Raw genomic sequence first — 17,904 nt, 5'->3', positions numbered from 1 at the left:
CAGAGGTAGGATTGCAATGGGAAGTTTTCAGAGCACGACAAAAAACCTCGATCTCAGTTCTTCCTATCACGAATGTCCCCAGTCAATAGAAATGTTTTGCATTTTACCCTGTTAATGACAATGACAATTTGATGCAGCTTTTGTTTTATTTATGAATTTGGTATTCATAATTCTAAACACACACACACCAGCTGCCCCCACCTATAGTAGTGTAATCATTACTAGCACTACAGTAAGAGTTTGAGAGTTTTGAAAAATTACCTGCCACTAGAGGTTATTCAAATTCGGCCCTTGATTTATTACTCTTGACATTTTTAAGGCCGTATCCATAGCTGGTAGTTAGCTGTATTGCTGAACCAACACTTTTTAAACACACACACAGACACAGAACAGAAAGAACTATGAAGAATAGGGTTTCGGGCTGAGCTTATTTTATTTACACCATTCCACACTGAGCATACATTAAAAATTTACAAAGTAGTATTGATTTGCTGCTCCATCAAAGCGTTTCCAACTAAAGAGAGCCTTCCGAGAAGTTCTCCGTTGTAACCATTGGGTTGCCCTGGCATCACCTACCCCGAGAGCACCTGTAAAATCCAGGGAGGGAAGGAAAGTATGAAGGTGTGTCAAGGAACAAGAAAGAAAGCTTGTTAATGATTTTAATGAGATGCTTGTTTGCATCCTTGGCACATAAGTGATTCCTTCCTTTCATCTGCTTTTGTGTTAAGCCCTGTGTATATGTGTGCGTCCATGTGATATCTTATGTACCCACTGGCAAGGTGCACCACTAGATGGCACTCTTGTCAGCTAGTTGAATTGTTCTGAGGGAAAAAAAATCCCCTGATGTTAAGATGATGGGAAGTTTTTTTTTAAAGTACAGCAGAAGTTTTTTGTGAAATTGTCTAGGGATGAGAGGGTTAACACTACAGAGTCATCTGCCTTCTAATATAGTCTGGGGATCTGCTCAAATGATGAAAGAGGGCTAGTTATCTTGCCATGATCAGAGCCTTTGAGCCTATCTCTATAGCAATAAGGAATGCTTGGTTGAAAATGTCCCTCTTTAAAAAAAAAAAAAGAAGCTGGTGAAAATAGGACATTGCAACAATAGGGCTATACAATGTTAACCCAAGCTGGGTGCCACTTAGGGTCACATTGGACATTCAAATATCTGTTCCTAAATATTATCTCCTTTTCACTTCTATGGTGGGATTTCCTCAGATATACAGTGGTGCCTCGCTTAACAGGCGCCCCGTTTAATGACGAATCCGCATAGCGATGATTTTTTGCGATCGCAAAAGCGATCGCATTGCGATGTTTTTAATGGGAAAATATCGCTTTGCGATGATCAGTAAGCTGTTTCACTTACCGATTTTCGCATAGCGATGATTTTCCAACAGCTGATCGGCAATTCCAAAATGGCCACCGGGTAAATAAAATGGCCGCCCGCTGTGTTTTTGCCCGGATTCCTTACTTACCGGGCAGTGAAAATGGCAGCCATATGGAGGATTTTCACATTAAGGTGAATTTTATGCCCATAGGAACACATTAAACGGGTTTTAATGCATTCCTATGGGCTTTTTAAAATTTCGCATAGCGACGAATCCATATAGCGACGATTTTGGCTGCACGGATTATTGTCGCTATGCGGGGCACGGATTACTGTCGCTATGCGGGGTACATACATTAGCAGTTTAGCTTCCCAATTCAGCCTTTGTTTTGCATTCAAATGAATATTCACAAAGCAAAGTATACTACAATCACACTATGTTCCTGGGAGAAAATAATGTACTGTGACAAACAGGTGTCTTTCATCACTCGAGGGAGCATTACTTCTATCTATCTATCTATCTATCTATCTATCTATCTATCTATCTATCTATCTATCTATCTATCTATCTATCTATCTATCTATCTATCTATCTATCTATCTATCTATCTATCTATCTATCTATCTATCTATCTATCTATCTATCTATCTATCTATCTACAATAACAAACTAATAAAGCATCAATAAATAACAAACTAATAAAGCATCAATAAAACACAAACCAAATCCCTAAGAATAAAATAACGAATTCAAAAAAAGTATATACAAAAAAACACAATACAATTATACAATAGTGGTGGCAAAACGGCAACAGTTATTCCAAAATTCGTTGAGAATAAGTGATCAAAAAACCAAACTAGTCTGGTGTAAGGCTCTGAAAGGCCTGTATGAACCGCCACCGACTGAGTTCTTAAAACATGATAAGCATAATTTGATCCTTAGAAATGATGGAACTTTCAGAGTACTATTTCAGGTGATCTCAGAATATTTCTCAATATTTTCTTCCCAAGTAAAACAGACCTGAACCTGATTAACGATTGTTACATACAGCACTGATGTTACCTGTCTGTCATGGGTTTGGAGGGAAAGTTCCATCCTATGGGGAGTGGAAGGCGGGACATCAGGAGGAGGGGCTGTACTGTATATATATATGTGGAGCGTGTGAGGAGAAGCTAGAAGAAAAGACGAAGCAGCAGCTGGGAAGAAGAAGCTGGTGTGGGAGTCTGTGTGTCAGACAGGGTACTACTGTGTGTCAGTCAGTACCAACCTGATAGGTTCAGGTGTCTGTATGGTTAGCCAGAACTGATAGGTTCAGGGTCTGTGCTTCAAGTTAAGTGTTCTGTGTGAACCAAACTGTGTGCATGTATGAATGAGACTAAGCCACGTTACTATATCTTATTCACCTGATCATTTTATTTTCCCTGTGTGTTGTTTTAAATAAACCTTATTCGTTTATTTGTTGAAAATCCATCCCTGGTCTGTGTGACTTCTTATAGGGAATGGTTGGTGGCAGCTTAGTTAACGTGGGGCAGATCCCAGTAGGTCTGGGTTTGTCACATTGATGTGTCTCCATTACACCGTTATAGAGCTCTTAAACTGCCATGTTCCAAGTTTCATTGCAAAATCCGAAGAGGAGAGATTCCTCCTCTTGTGGAAATCCCCTATTCAAGCAACAACCCTGAAAAATCCATGTGCTTCCTCATAGAGAGTGGCTCGAAAAAAGAAGAAGGAAAATGCGGTAACGGGAGTGACGCCACAGAAGAGTTGAGGAATTCCTTCTATGCATGTCAAGAAAACATAGCTGTGTAATGTCTGAATAAGGTTTTTCTCCAGGCCTACATGAAGGCCCCTTCTGGAATCTGTACGTAATCCTATTAGTAAAAAACAGGCAAAATTTCCAAAACTTGTGTAAAGTCTAGACAAAGAGTGTATGGACCATCTTACCTGTACTTATGTCAAATGTTAAGAAAAGCAAAATTAAAACAGCAAAGTAGTTATCCTAAAACAAATGAATAAGCAAAACAAAGTGATGGGAACAATAAAATTACCAGAGTCAACATGCTTAAATGATCCAGAAGGGACAGAAAATTGCAAAAAAGCATACTCGCCTTCTCTTGCATGTAGTGAAGTCTATTTATAAAAGCATTGCATGCACTAGGCATAGAAATTTCAGAATTTTTTCACTAGAGCTACTACAAAAGGGTGCTGATAAGTATTGAGCCTTACCGAGAAAAAAATGAGCTAGGAAGCTATACATTGCAGGATGTATTGGCCAATTCATTTATATTCAACTGAGCAAAAATCAACTACCTATGGTTTTAACTTAACTTTCATTTCAGGTCCAAAGTGAATATGGCGGCACCTGCAGAAAAGTTCAGTGTGAAGATGATAGGACCATAATCAAGTTCCTGTTTCTCCAAGGGAAAGGTGCAAAGCAGGTCCATGATGTAATGTCACAAACTATGGGCAACAGTGGCCCTTCATATGCAACAGTTAAACATTGAGTTGACAATTTTAAAACTGGCCATTTCAGTGTTGAAATTGAGAAACCCAGTGGAAGGCCTGTTTCTCTCTCTGTGCCTGCAAATGTGAAAGCCATCCATGACATGTTCATGGAGGACCACCGGATATCAGCCAGAAGTATTACTATATATCTGGGAATATCACGTAGGAGAGTTGGTGCCATTATCCTCAATGACTTGGAAATGAGAAAGTTGGCAGCAAAGTCGATCCCCAAACTTTTGAAAATCGAACAAAAGAGGAAACGTGTGGAGTCATCGGTGGCTGTTTGGGAACATTTTGCCAAAAATGAGTCAGATTTCCTGGGCAAACTGGTAACTGGTGATGAGTCACGGATCTACTGTTATGATCCTGAGACAAAGGAACAGTCTAAGGAATGGAGGCACAGTGGTTCCCCCAGGCCAAAGAAGTTCTGAGTGCAAAGGTCGGTGCAGAAGCAAATGGCAACTGTTTTTTGGGATAAGAAGGGAGTTCTGCTGGTGGACTACCTCCAACAGGGTTCAACCATCAGTGCAAAATATAACTGTGCTTTATTGACGAAGTTGAAGCAAAACATCAAGGAAAAATGTCGAGGAAAGCTCTCCCAAGGTGTCATCCTGTTGCATGACAATGCCTCATCACATACTGCAGGTGAAACACTGGCAAAACTCACATCCTTAGGCTTTCAAGTGATGCCCCATCCACCCTATTCTCCCGACCTGGCTCCTTCTGGCTATTATCTGTTCCCCAAACTCAAAAAACACCTGAAGGGACAACAATTTGGAAGTATTCTGGAGGCACGTAATGCTGCAAATGAGTGGTTACACCAGCAGTTGGAAGAATTTTATTTGCAGGGACTTAAAAAGCTGCAGGACAGACGTCGCAAGTGCATTGACTTCCTGGGGGAATATGTAGAATAGTGTGGCAATTACAGCTTCCTGTTTGTTTGTTCAGTCGTTTAGTCGTGTCCGACTCTTTGTGACCCCATGGACCAGAGCACGCCAGGCCCTCCTATCCTCCACCGCCTCCCGGAGTTGTGTCAAATTCATGTTGGTTGCTCCGATGACACTGTCCAACCATCTCATCCTCGGTCGTCCCCTTCTCCTCTTGCCTTCACACTTTCCCAACATCAAAGTCTTTTCCAAGGAGTCTTCTCTTCTCATGAGATGGCCAAAGTACTGGAGCCTCAGCTTCAGGATCTGTCCTTCCAATGAGCACTCGGGGTTGATTTCCTTTAGAATTGATAGGTTTGTTCTCTTTGCAGTCCAGGGAACTCTCAAGAGTCTCCTCCAGCACCACAATTCAAAGGCATCAATTCTTCGGCGGTCAGCTTTCTTTATGGTCCAGCTCACTTCCATACAACACTACAGGAAAAACCATAGCTTTGACTATTCGGACTTTTGTTGGCAAGGTGATGTCTCTGCTTTTTAAGATGCTGTCAAGGTTTGTCATTGCTTTCCTCCCAAGAAGCAGGCGTCTTTTAATTTCGGGGCTGCTGTCTCCATCTGCAGTGATCATGGAGCCCAAGAAAGTAAAATCTGTCACTGCCTGCATATCTTCCCCTTCTATTTACCAGGAGGTGATGGGACCAGTGGCCATGATCTTAGTTTTTTTGATGTTGAGTTTCAGACCGTTTTTTGCACTCTCGTCTTTCACCCTCATTACAAGGTTCTTTAGTTCCTCCTCACTTTCCGCCATCAGAGTGGTATCATTTGCATATCGGAGGTTGTTGATATTTCTTCCTGCAATCTTAATTCCAGCTTGGGATTCCTCCAGTCCAGCCTTCCGTATGATGTATTCTGCATATAAGTTAAATAAGCAGGGTGACAGTATACAGCCTTGTCGTACTCCTTTCCCAATTTTGAACCAATCCGTTGTTCCATATCCAGTTCTAACTGTTGCTTCGTGTCCCACAGCTTCCTAGCTCAATTTTTTTCTGGGAAAGGCTCAATACTTATCAGCACCCTCTCAGTTCACTAGAAATCCCCCTAGCCCAAAATCCAAGTTCTCTGAGGAGTTTCAGTATAGACACTTGTTTCTTGGCTACATTCTCTCTGCTGGAACCACTATTAAGAATGGAGAAGGACATGGGTGGAATTTTCTAAGTTCCATGGCAGCTGCAAGCATTAGAGCACTGGTAGTTTTTTGGTTTTGGCTGAAGCAATCAGCTGTGGGAATTTTCTGTTGAGTTCTGGTAGCTGTAGTGAAAAAACGGCCCTGAAAACCCCATGTCTAGCACTCACACAGCATAAGGAGAGTGCTTTTCTTGTGGGTAATTAGTTGCCTTTTGGAGGTTTTTGCAATGGAATTTCCATGACGGTTAACTATGGTGTCTAAGGCTGATGGGAGATGCAACCCAACAATATCTTGATCTCCCCTTCCATGAAGCCTGTGAGTATTTTATCTTAATAAAACCCAGCTGGCTGTTCCTGACAGATGTTACCAGAGCACATAGGATCCAACCACATGGAAATTAGCTTTCATATCCTCCAGAATCATATGAATCAGAACTGTGCTTCACATATGGCCACATACTTTGTCATTAGCCTTGGGGGTGGGGGGGAAGCAGCCCTTGACCGAACTTATGTTCCAGTGCTTAACAAAGGTCATCCCATGGAAACAGGCAATGCGAAAACAGTATAAGTGGGGTTAAAATTCCAGTCTGAGCACTGCCTCTGTACAAATGCAGATCCCTTTTTTAATGGGGGTATTCTCGTGTCACATAAAACTGCACAATGCGCTGGAATAAAAAGCAATTCAATTCAGAGAGAAGTAGGTCCACTGGCGAGGTAGTTTAGGTTTTTATAAATAAGCCTATAAATAATACATTTCTATTTTTCCTGCTCTTATTGCTATTGATATGCAGCAGCGAGTCCTCTGGGTTTAAATCTGGAGATATTTTTATGGCTTCAGGTCATTGCTATGTTACTTTGTACGAAAGCACCCAGCCGCAGTCAGCCCCGCATCTGTTTATTTTTGCATGCCTCAGTGGAGATGTTGAAAAGCCAGCCCATCATGTGTTCTGGGTTCCTTCTACCTGTCTTTAGACTTTGCTAAGTGCCTCCTTTTATGGATCTTCTGAAGAGCCCAGATTGCTCGGTAATTTAGGGATTTTATGTCCAAACGTTGGATGTCAAACTAATAGATGATGGGCAATCAAACTCTGACGGAATTACATAAATAATATTTTGGTTTTTTATGGGCAAGCTTCCACCGTCATTTCATGAGACTGTCAAGACAAAATACTCCTATTTCATTTAATTCCCACTGCCCAAAACTAGCAACAAGACAGGTTTGTGAAAGGTTTTAGGAATGATACATTCCAAGGAAGGCTGTTGAGTGCTTACATATTTTCAAAAATATAGTCTTTTACTTCAAGAAATACCTCTACCCCCCCCCCCCAGTGCAAAATATGTAGCAAGAATACAGGAGATCATATCAGGCTGCAAATTCAAAATACTAATTTAAGTTACTGGCAGGAATCCTGTTGCACAGTTATGCAAAAGGTGCTAAGTCATTGGCTGGAATCCTGTTGCACAGCCATGCACCAGGTGTTATTTTAAAAGCAGATTGCTGTAAGTTAAGAAATGTCTGTAGATGTTATCTGTTGCACACAGAACTAAGAACAAAAATGACTGGTACATTCAGTGAAGCTGTTAAGCAAAGAGAGACAGTGGTCCCAGGATGTAAAAATGGGTATCAATGCGTTATTCAAAGATAAGCCCAACATGTTTTGGTTATTTCACTTTTCGCCTTCTTCAATGATGTTATGCTTATATAGAATCTGTCTCTTAGAATATTTTTGTGGACAATCTCTCACTCTTCTTCGGATAAAGCAAATAAAGTATTGATACCTATTTTTACATTCTGGGACCACCATCTCTCTTTGCTTGACAGTACACAGAATTAACTTAGAGTGCAATAGATAATGTCTATGGAGATTACTTAGGGACATGGTGGCGCTGCAGGCTAAACCACAGAAGCCTGTGCTGCAGGGTCAGAAGACCAGCAGTCGTAAGATCGAATCCACGCGACGGAGTGAGCTCCCGTCACTTTGTCCCAACTCCTCGCCAACCTAGCAGTTCGAAAGCATGCAAATGCGAGTAGATAAATAGGATGAGCACCGCCCCCTAAAGTCAGACACAACTGGACTAAAAATGTCAGGGGGAACCTTTTATGGAGATTACTTAACGTATGGTGATCCACCTCAAAAAGTTACTCTTTTTGAGTAGCTGTGCCACAGGATTTTAGCCATAATCTGGTATCTAAAAGAATACCAGACCTAGAGCTTCAATACTGGCTTTTTAAAAGGTAATGTATTGATGTTAATGTCACATTGAGAAAAAGTGCTTTGTTGTTATTACTTGGGTTTTGTTCAAAAATTGTAAAACACAACGGCCGAAATCCTGATGTGTAATGTATTAAGTCATTCTAAAGTAAACTCATTGAATCAGTGGGGATTTGGTGAGTCATCTTCTCCATAGGTTCCATTGATTCAGTGGATCTACTCTAGTGTGACTTAATACTCTGAGAAACAAGATTTCCACCAATAGATAGCATTGTTCTGTTGAAGAAGTTACTTCCAATCTCTGAACACATCTTGTCAATTACTGCCACCAAATATAATTTTAGAAGCAGTCTTAACCAAATTAGAAAGTTGTAAATTGAAACCACACCAATTTGTTTAAAGAAATCTTTTGAATTAGGTTGGAGGTAAAACTCGTTATTAAGGGATGTGGTGGCGCTGTGGGCTAAACCGCAGAAGCCTGTGCTGCAGGGTCAGAAGACCAGCAGTCGTAAGATCAAATCCACCTAATGGAGTGAGCTTCTGTAGCTTTGTCCCAGCTCCTCGCCAACCTAGCAGTTCGAAAGCAGGTAAAAATGTGAGTAGATAAATAGGTACCACCTCGGTGGGAAGGTGAAACAGCATTCCCTAGTCACGCTGGCCACATGACAACGGAAACTGTCTTCAGACAAGTGCTGGCTCTACAGCTTGAAAAATGGGATGAGCACCAAACCCTAGAGCCGGACATGACTGAACTAAAAAATGTTTTTACCTTAGTTTTTACCTTAAAAACTAGTTATTGGCTAGTATTCTCTTGAAGCGCTCAGCCTGTGCAGCAGAAATGACATTACTGGCAACAGCAAATCACTGTGAATGTACAAATCCCATTTTCAATGGCAGGATGTGCACAACTTTGTCTCATGCTCGAGGCATATGGTGCACTTTGTGAAAATGCTCACTTAGGCTGTGACTACATGGTCAAATGTGACAGAATTTGCTCCACATAAAAATATTATTTTACTGACCATGTGATACAAAGGCTCATTTGAATTGATCCAATCCTTTTTGGTCCCAAATTATTTTTTTCTCCCTGCTGCTTGTGGGCTTCTAGATTTTTCAAGCAGGAAGACTTTGAACAGGCTTTCCCCCATGAGGTTAGTTGTTGTGATTGGGTTCTTCAGAAATCTGTGACAGTTCCTCCATTTTTGGTGGGAATGAGAGACGGACGCGATTTCAACAGTCCAACAAACTTAGTTTTATTCTCTTTGTTTTTTTGATTAACATTAATAAATGGGTAAAAACTACTCAACTCAGGCATCTGTCCATAACTTGACAACTTCAACTCTGGTGCAAACACTCCCTCTCTCACATCTGGGCTGGACCAAAGCGTTCTCGGTCTGTCATCTGCCGTATCGGGGTACTCCTCACCGCACACACCATCCCAAAATACGGATGCCTTGCCCAACCAGGGGCGAGGTATTGCATATAGGACCGGGAGGAACCACCTTCCTCCCTTTGTCTTGGTTTCTACGGAAAACAATGACTGTCCATTCCAAGGTCTGGTCAAACCTCTCCCCGCTCTGGGGAGAAGATGGGTCGGGAAGTAACCCTCCGCCTGTCTTGACATTCGGGGAATCTTTCAGTAAATCACAGACCTTATCTGCCTGTTCTTCTATCTTGTCTGTCTGTACCGCTCTATCTCTCCTGCTCCAGTCTTTCTTACATACTCCTGTTCTAAATTCCCGCTTTTCTCCCCCTCCTTTTATATCTTCCTCCCATAGTATCAAACCCTGCTCCTTCCCCTTTTCTCTCCTCCACCAAGCATATATCTATGGCTTTCTCCACTTTAGATTCATCCTCCTTGACTTTTATGGCCTCTCTCTCTCTGCACCCTTAGATGTCACATCCTCTTTGTCACCTGCTGAGGATGGCACACTAGCCATCTGTCCTTAACAGTTGTGAAACGTTCTTGTAAAGACAGGGGAGGTATGATTATAGGTGATGTAGTGGCTAAGACAGTTGAGGTGTGATGCTCATAATGACCAGTGGAAAATGCCCCTACACTCTTCTATTTCCCCCAATCTCCCTCAGAATTTTTTTAAATTTCTGATATTAATGCCCGTGTCAGTTCACCATCAGGTTGGCAGATGCAGGACTGAAGGACTGAAGGACTGAAGGAAGGAAGGAAGGAAGGAAGGAAGGAAGGAAGGAAGGAAGGAAGGAAGGAAGGAAGGAAGGAAGGAAGGAAGGAAGGAAGGAAGGAAGGAAGGAAGGAAGGAAGGGAGGGAGGGAGGGAGGGAGGGAGGGAGGGAGGGAGGGAGGGAAGACGGGGCCTGGAATGTGAATTGTACTGCATCCAGTACGAATGGTGAATTTCTGAATCAATCCGCAGCCCCTGTGTGAACAATGATTGCAATTTCAAACACAATTGTTGTTTAGTCGTTAAGTCGTGTCCGACTCTTCGTGACCCCATGGACCAGAGCACGCCAGGCCCTCCTGTCTTCTACTGCCTCCCGGAGTTGTGTCAGGTTCATGTTGGTTGCTTCGCAGACACTGTCCAGCCATCTCATCCTCGGTCGTCCCCTTCTCCTCTTGCCATCACACTTTCCCAACATCAGGGTCTTTTCCAGGGAGTCTTTTCTTCTCATGAGATGGCCAAAGTATGGGAGCCTCAGCTTCAGGATCTGTCCTTCCAGTGAGCATTCAGGCTTGATTTCTTTCAAAATGGATAGGTTTGTTCTCGTTGCAGTCCAGGGGGCTCTCAAGATTCTCCTCCAGCACCACAGTTCAAAACCATCAATTCTTCAGCGGTCATCCTTCTTTATGGTCCAGCTCTCATTTCCATACATCACTACTGGAAAAACCATAGCTTTGACTATGCGGACCTTTTTCGGCAAGGTGATGTCTCTGCTTTTTAAGGCACTGTCTAGGTTTGTTATCGCTTTCCTCCCAAGAAGCAGGCGTCTTTTAATTTTGTGGCTGCTGTCACCATCTGCAGTGATCATGACCCCGGGTTAAAAGGAAGGGTGATCTATCAGATGCCAGTTTAGTCTAAAGAGTAAGGTTTTTTTGGTTTGTGGACAGCCTTAGTGAAGTAATTATTAAATATATGAGTTGGTTTTCCTCATCTTCACAAATGCAATACCATATCTGGTTAATATTTAAAGATGCTTAACAAACAAACTTGCATCATTAAAAACTCTATCGCAGCTGATCAGTCAGAATAATTTGCCTTCTTAATAGGGATTTTGTAATTTGTTAAATAGTTTTGAAATCTACAACCAAACAGCAGGGGTATTTGCACTACAAGGATTAATTCATTTACAAGTCATGTTTTGTATGTTGAATCCCATTTGAAGAAGGGGAAAACAAAGTGATCTAACTTGTCATTTAATGGATTTGCTTCAAAAACGACCCCCTTGCCTTCACTGGGATTCACGTTTACATCCACCAGGCCCTCAAGGCAATGTGCTATACTGTAAAATACTTTTAAAACATTCTCTGCAAACAGATTTTAAATTATTAGAACAGCTATTTTGAAAAAGGCCAAGTGGAAGAATGCAGTCTTGGCTACCTACTGGAACAAAGATGGAGTCAATGAGTTCCCCAACAGAAGGGCTGCTTAGAGATCACTGGCATTCATAAGAATAGTACAATACACTGCAGGATTTTCACTACACCATGGCTAGAGTGTCAATTGCTCTTAAAAGAAGATCTGTTATGCTGTTGGTTGCAAAATATTCAGTTTAGGGTCAACTCTAATACACACAGCTAACATCTTTTCCAAAACCCTACACCCACCCCACTCTTTCTTTTTCTTTTTCTTTCTTGCAGGAAAGTAGGAAAATGAGTTGGGCCACATTTAGTTCTACATTGACTGGAAAACTACATGGCTGTGTCTATGCGTGCATGTATGCTTACGCATAACTATTCTATATCCATAGAATATTGCTTTCCATCGTGGGCATGGGTCCTTCTTGACTTGAAGGGCCTGCTGGAGGTTTTTTGCACCCTGCTTCTTCTAATAGGTGTGGGTTCTGGGCCAGGTTGACTGTCAATCTATCCAGCACCAATCAATAGTGCTATCCTGCCTCTGAATTCCTCTCTGCTCAATGCTTCTTTTCCTCCCTTTAGTCATAGAGGTCTGTTGCTGAAAGCAGTCAATCATATTTATCAGTTTGCTCTTTGATCTGTTCAATTGTAAGTAATGAAACCTTTTATTCTTCCTCCTACTAAGGTCTCAGAGTGAGTGACGGAGACTGTAAGTGCCAGTTGATGAGAAAGGGATGGACTCATCTGAGGAACCTGAAACTATTCTGCTCTGTGAACCCCTGCACTTCTGCTACACAGCTAGAGGAATTTAGCAAAAATCTCAAAACTCTGCCACAGGGGCATCGATTCCAAATCTGGTTTACAACTGGGTAATGATTAAATAGGACATGGCAGGGATGTTGAAGCAGCAAGTATTCAAATTAGCTAACTGAGCAGCCACATAGGCCACCAGGTCACAGCCTTTTCTACTACAGTGAGACTGCATTTCCACCATTTCAGTTACAGGAATCCACTGTGCATCTGTACATAGAAATGATCATGCTCAAAAGTTATGCGAAGCTGGATCCTGCTGCCGCCCTTCCCCCTGTCCTCTTTGCCTCCCTCCCGTTGAGGAGGTGTGTCCTATTTTATTTATTTTTGGCAATGTGCAAATTACCATCCCATCTCCCCCCTTCCTCCATACTCCCCAAGCATGAAGGAATTCTACATATCAAAGCAAAATTCCGTGAAAATCAGATCCCAGATCCCAGTTAGATACTCAAACTCCACGGATGCTTGCTTTCCCCCCTCCTCCCCTTCTTCTTTTGCATTTGTTATTTGTTGACAAAACATTGAGGGGATCGTACCACAGGCCTAGGCCTCCCTGATTCCACCTCTCTTCTAGAAATGTACCTATTCCACATGATTACGACATGCTTAACAACTTCAAAGACTTCCTATCTCCCAGGAAGGGAGGAGGTGGCTTCAAAGCCCTTGCATCGCTTATGCTAATTCCTGTGGATGGAGAACCTTCAGAGTGCGGAAGGCAGGGTCCCAGTGGAGTCTTTCTCCACCGCTGGCATCCTTCCCTGTCAAAGATTTTAATTGTTGGCATTTCGCATTTGATGTTTCCCAAGTCGCTGACAGATTTGCTTTTGGGGAGGAAAAAAAAAGAAAGTGATGATGAAGGAGGAGGAGGAGGAAAAAGGATACCACTGGGGGTATGTCCACCTTCAAAAGAGTTGAGGTTTGTTCAACTGGGAACCCTCCAAGGGTTGGGTGAAGGAGGGGAGAAACCTTCCTTTTCCTTCATGTGCAATCTCATTACAAGGATATTTTTGCTCCCTGAGGAGCTCTCTCAACAGTAATTAGTAGCACAGCTCCAACACAGCTAATTTTGGGGAGATCTTTGTATTACTGGCAGCTGTTCCGATCAGCTCTGGTTTAGCTGTCTGAATGGGTTGCTTTGCAGATTAAATGCGATGTTACAATCAATTCTCCTGCAATCCAGGGCACGAAGGAGCTGAGAAGCTTGGAGCAGGAGCTTTTCAAAATCCCCTCTTTCCCTCCCTCTTTCCCCCAATTCATGTATTTAAAAGGCTTTCAAGAATCATGTCACAATAGCGGAACTGTGGTTGCTGTTGTTGTAGCACAGATGTTCCATTATACAAAGGAAAGCTATGACACTCAGTATAAATATGAACCAGCTGCCGCAGTTCTATTGCTGTCACACTCTTGCTGTGACCAAGAAACAGAAATTAATACGAGGCTACGACTACGGTGTCGGGATGAACTGAACTGTGTGAATAGGAGGAGAATTCTCAGTAGATGCTTGCTCCCTGAAGTTCCACGAGAAGATTTATTTTGGCAATTTGAGAACATCTATTATGTGTCTGTTTTTTTAACTGTTTACCTAATAAGACACCAAAAATATGCAAAGAAGCTTTATATTGGTGGGATACTTTCATGCAACACAAGAAACTCCCTGCCAACCGAAAACTAGCATGTGAGGGAAATGGCGTATGTCTATAGAGTTTACATGATGAGTTTCCATGCCAAGGGAGGATTTGAACCCAAGTTTCTTGAGGTTCTTGGACGTGATGGCGCTGTGGGTTAAACCACAGAAGCCTCTGTGCTGCAAGGTCAGAAGACCTGCAGTCGTAAGATCGAATCCACGCGACAGAGTGAGCCCCCGTCGCTTGTCCCAGCTCCCGCCAAACTAACGGTTCGAAAGCATACAAAATGCAAAATGTGAGTAGATAAATAGGTACCACCACGGTGGGAAGATAAATGGTGTTCCATGTCTAGTCGTGCTGGCCACGTGACCACAGAAGATTGTCTCTGGACAAACACTAGCTCTATGGGTTGGAAACGGAGATGAGCACCGCCCCCTAGAGTTGGACATGACTGGACAAATTGTCAAGGGGAACCTTTACCTTTTGCCTTCTTGAGTCCTAGACCATCACTCTATCCACCACCACCACACTATGACTTCTTTGATCTTTCCTATCTCAACGTAGTTCTCTAATAATTGTTACCTTTCTGGTTTTCTTAAAATAAGAAGTATGGATGTGATTTCTTTGCAAAGGGTGAAGTGTGCTCTGTAAACCATTCCAGTTGCTGGAATTAAATCCACAAATGAATTTATCTGCCACTTGCTGCTGCTTCCTTTCTTAACAAACTTTTAACAGTTTTTCCTCTGGGCTTTGACTGGCGTGTGGGAAGCTGGAGAGGCTGCTGGCTGTCACAGAAGTGACTGTGCCATGAAAGACAAGGTAAGCATCTAGACTGTTTGGCTACCTCATTAGTAAGGTAAGCACAAGAGTCCTGAACCCATGAGAATTTCTCTGAAATTCTTTCCTCCTTTGATATTCTTTTTGAAGGTAATTTCTTTTTTTAAAAAACATTCAGATTGAATGAGAATGGTCACAATGCTCTGAGGAGAAATTTTTTTGCATAATACTGCTAAAAAGCCACATTCTGCATCAGAGGTAGAAAAAGGGTTGACCCCCAGAATATGAAAATTTCAAGGCCATCAATATCTAGAAGTGAATTTACTGGTGCATATTAGGATTAAAAAAACACCCATCAACATTTCCTCACCATCTTCACTTTCCTGTTGCTGTTGTTGAATTCATACATGTGCTCTTTTTTTCTTGGGGGGGCGCACATGCTCTTCCTCCTCCTTCTTGTGTGTCAGGATGGAGTGAGTCAAAAATGGCATTGGTTGCCCCAGGTACCAAAATTCCTAGTCACGTCTCTGTTCTGTGGGAAATCAGAGCTGGCCCTCTGAGATTGCCAGTCTGTTAGTTATTCATGGGTACCATGCTTTGAGGATATTATAAAGACAAATTGGACCAGGATCAAGAACAACAAACATAATCAGTCATATAGTAAACAAGTCCCAGTGAACTAAAATGGCCATGTCTATTTTCAGGAAAAGAGGGTTAAGGTAACAGATAACATGGTTGTTGTGGGTTTTACGGGCTCTTTGGCCATATTCTGAAGGTTGTTCTTCCTAAAGTTTCACCAGTCTCTGTGGCTGGCATCTTCAGAGGACTGGAGTAGGAACTCTGTCCATGCTCTGTTGCTGTTTGTTTGATAGTTGAGTATTTATAGCTGTGGGAACAGCTTTTGTTCTTTTCAGGAGATAGGGTGATCAGCGTGTTTTTGTTGTGGATGTATTGTTGTGATAAGTGGGAGAGATTATCTGTCACTGTGGTTGATGGGTGTCTTTAGCTGGTCTTTTGTGTGCAATGATCCCTGGTCCTTGTGCCTGGGTAGAGTTCGTTGACCTTCTGAAACGTCAGGAAGAACAACCTTCAGAATGTGGCCAAAGAGCCTGAAAAACCCACAACAACCATCATATCCCGGCCGTGAAAACCTTCGAGACTACATTAATGGATAATACTTTTCAACTACCTCTGCCATTCAGAAGGCATGTCCAGAACTACTGGACGTAAGTGATTACAGATCCATTCCTGATGAAGATTGAGAGAAAGTTCTTGGTTCCAAAGACTTCGGATATGTAGTGTTTTCTGACAAATTTATATAAAAAAAACCGAATCAGGTTTATTTGTGTATTTCTGGGCAAGGATTGGATGAAGATAAAAGCCCAGTGACATTAACAAGGAGGAGGAGCCATCCCGTGGATCTCTCACATTAGAGAAGGAGTAAGGAGGTTGCTGATTTGGCAGCAAAGGAGGAACGGAGTATCCTCTTCACAGCAGAAATGAACTTTCCTTGCTTTTCTTTCTGCAAAGTCATTCATTAAATCATGACCACAGAAGTACAGTGACCATAGAACTATTGATTTCCAATCCAGGGAAGAGGAAACTTAAGGGAGAAAGACAGGACAGCAAGCAAAGAGAGATGCAGGCTTCCCTTTTCAAAAGTGATTAAGCAGGACTTTGACCACCACCATGTTAAAGTCCATCAGTGAGCCCTTTCTAATCCTAGCCTTAGCTGATTTTCCCCCCCTCCTGGCAGTTGGGGAAAAAAACCTTAAAATGGATCAAAACAGAGGAGCTTGCTCAGTAGACTTCTGCTCCCTAATCAGAAATGTTTCTGTTCTGCATATTTAAAAAGAAGTGTTCTACTTATACACTGCCCCATAGTGGGAGATTTACAAGTTACTTATGCAGGTTACACATTGACCCTCTTTCCAATGAGTTGGGTACTCATTTTATTGACTTCAGAAGGATAGAAGGCTGAGTCAACCTTGAGCTGGCTACTTGGGATTGAACCCTGGTTCGTGAGCACAGTTTTGGCTGCAGTACAGCAGTTTAACCACTATGTCACGAGAGTCATGTTTATGACTGGATTTTGCCATTTGCATTGTTCTGTTGACCGGAAGGAGATTTTCCAGGAGAACTGAAAATGCACAAATACTGGTGTTCATCCAGATAAGGATCTGAACAATTGTCTATAGGAAGACTCAAGGCAAGGTGGACACCAATCTGCATACACTAAATTGGGTAAAAAAAAAAATTGGGTCATGGGAGGGGGAAACACTCATCACGATGGGAATAGTTCAGCAATGGAATCCTTACCTTGGGCAGGAGGCGCTCTGCTTCCATTGATGGCTACAAACAGTGGCAGGGCAGCCATTTGCTAAAGATGGCTTAGGTCTGGATTTCCTGCATTAAGAATCAGCCTAGATGACTGAAAAGACCATTTATGGTTGTATGAGTTGAGATTAAAGAAAACAAAATACAGAGAAATATTAGTACAGAAGTGGGATGCGCTTTTAATACATTGGCCTGGAAACCATTTTGGAGTGGAAGATAATTATGCAAGTGCTCTGGCGGGTTCCCTTTCACATCTCCAAGCGCTCGCAGGTTGCAAGAGGGGGCTGTGTGATTTTCCACATGGCTTCCAGCATGACGAGGGTGGCAGAGAAGGGGAACATTTATGTGACCCCGTTTCCACCTCAAATAGTATACTAGTCGTCGTGTTTTCCGCACCCACCTGAAAAAGTCATTTTTCTAAGGTCTACTGTAGCGGGCCTGTGGTGCACAGCTAAGCCACATCATCACCCATAGAGGTCTTCCTTCCCCACTCTACCATACATAATAAGAATTAAATTTGATGCTGAGTTATGGTCACTCTTCTCAGGGTTTTCTACATGAAGAGTGCTCAGAACTGTTTTACCGTTCCTGTCTTCTGGAGTGGTGGTGGCCTGGGACAGTGCAGCCTGCTCAAGGCCACACAGGATCGCTCTGCTCTGTGGACCACTCTACTAAAAATAGAGGACGTGGT

At 42.4% G+C, this 17,904-nt stretch overlaps 1 protein-coding gene across 1 annotated transcript in view; it reads left to right on the top strand.

The window, feature by feature from the left end:
* The first annotated feature begins 2,390 nt into the window (after window positions 1-2,390).
* The window catches only part of LOC144586112 (uncharacterized), a 44,115-nt gene continuing 28,601 nt past the window's right edge, over window positions 2,391-17,904 (top strand). The window contains exon 1 of the mRNA XM_078383834.1: window positions 2,391-2,870. The gene's annotated coding sequence lies outside the window, so the exon portion shown is untranslated. The remainder of the gene's footprint in view (window positions 2,871-17,904) is intronic.

Source organism: Pogona vitticeps, chromosome 1, assembly GCF_051106095.1.
Source record: "Pogona vitticeps strain Pit_001003342236 chromosome 1, PviZW2.1, whole genome shotgun sequence".
In the NCBI taxonomy this organism is placed as follows: Eukaryota; Metazoa; Chordata; class Lepidosauria; order Squamata; family Agamidae; genus Pogona; species Pogona vitticeps.
The sequence above is the reverse complement of the archived record's forward strand: the minus strand, read 5'-3'. Positions and strand labels throughout refer to the sequence as shown.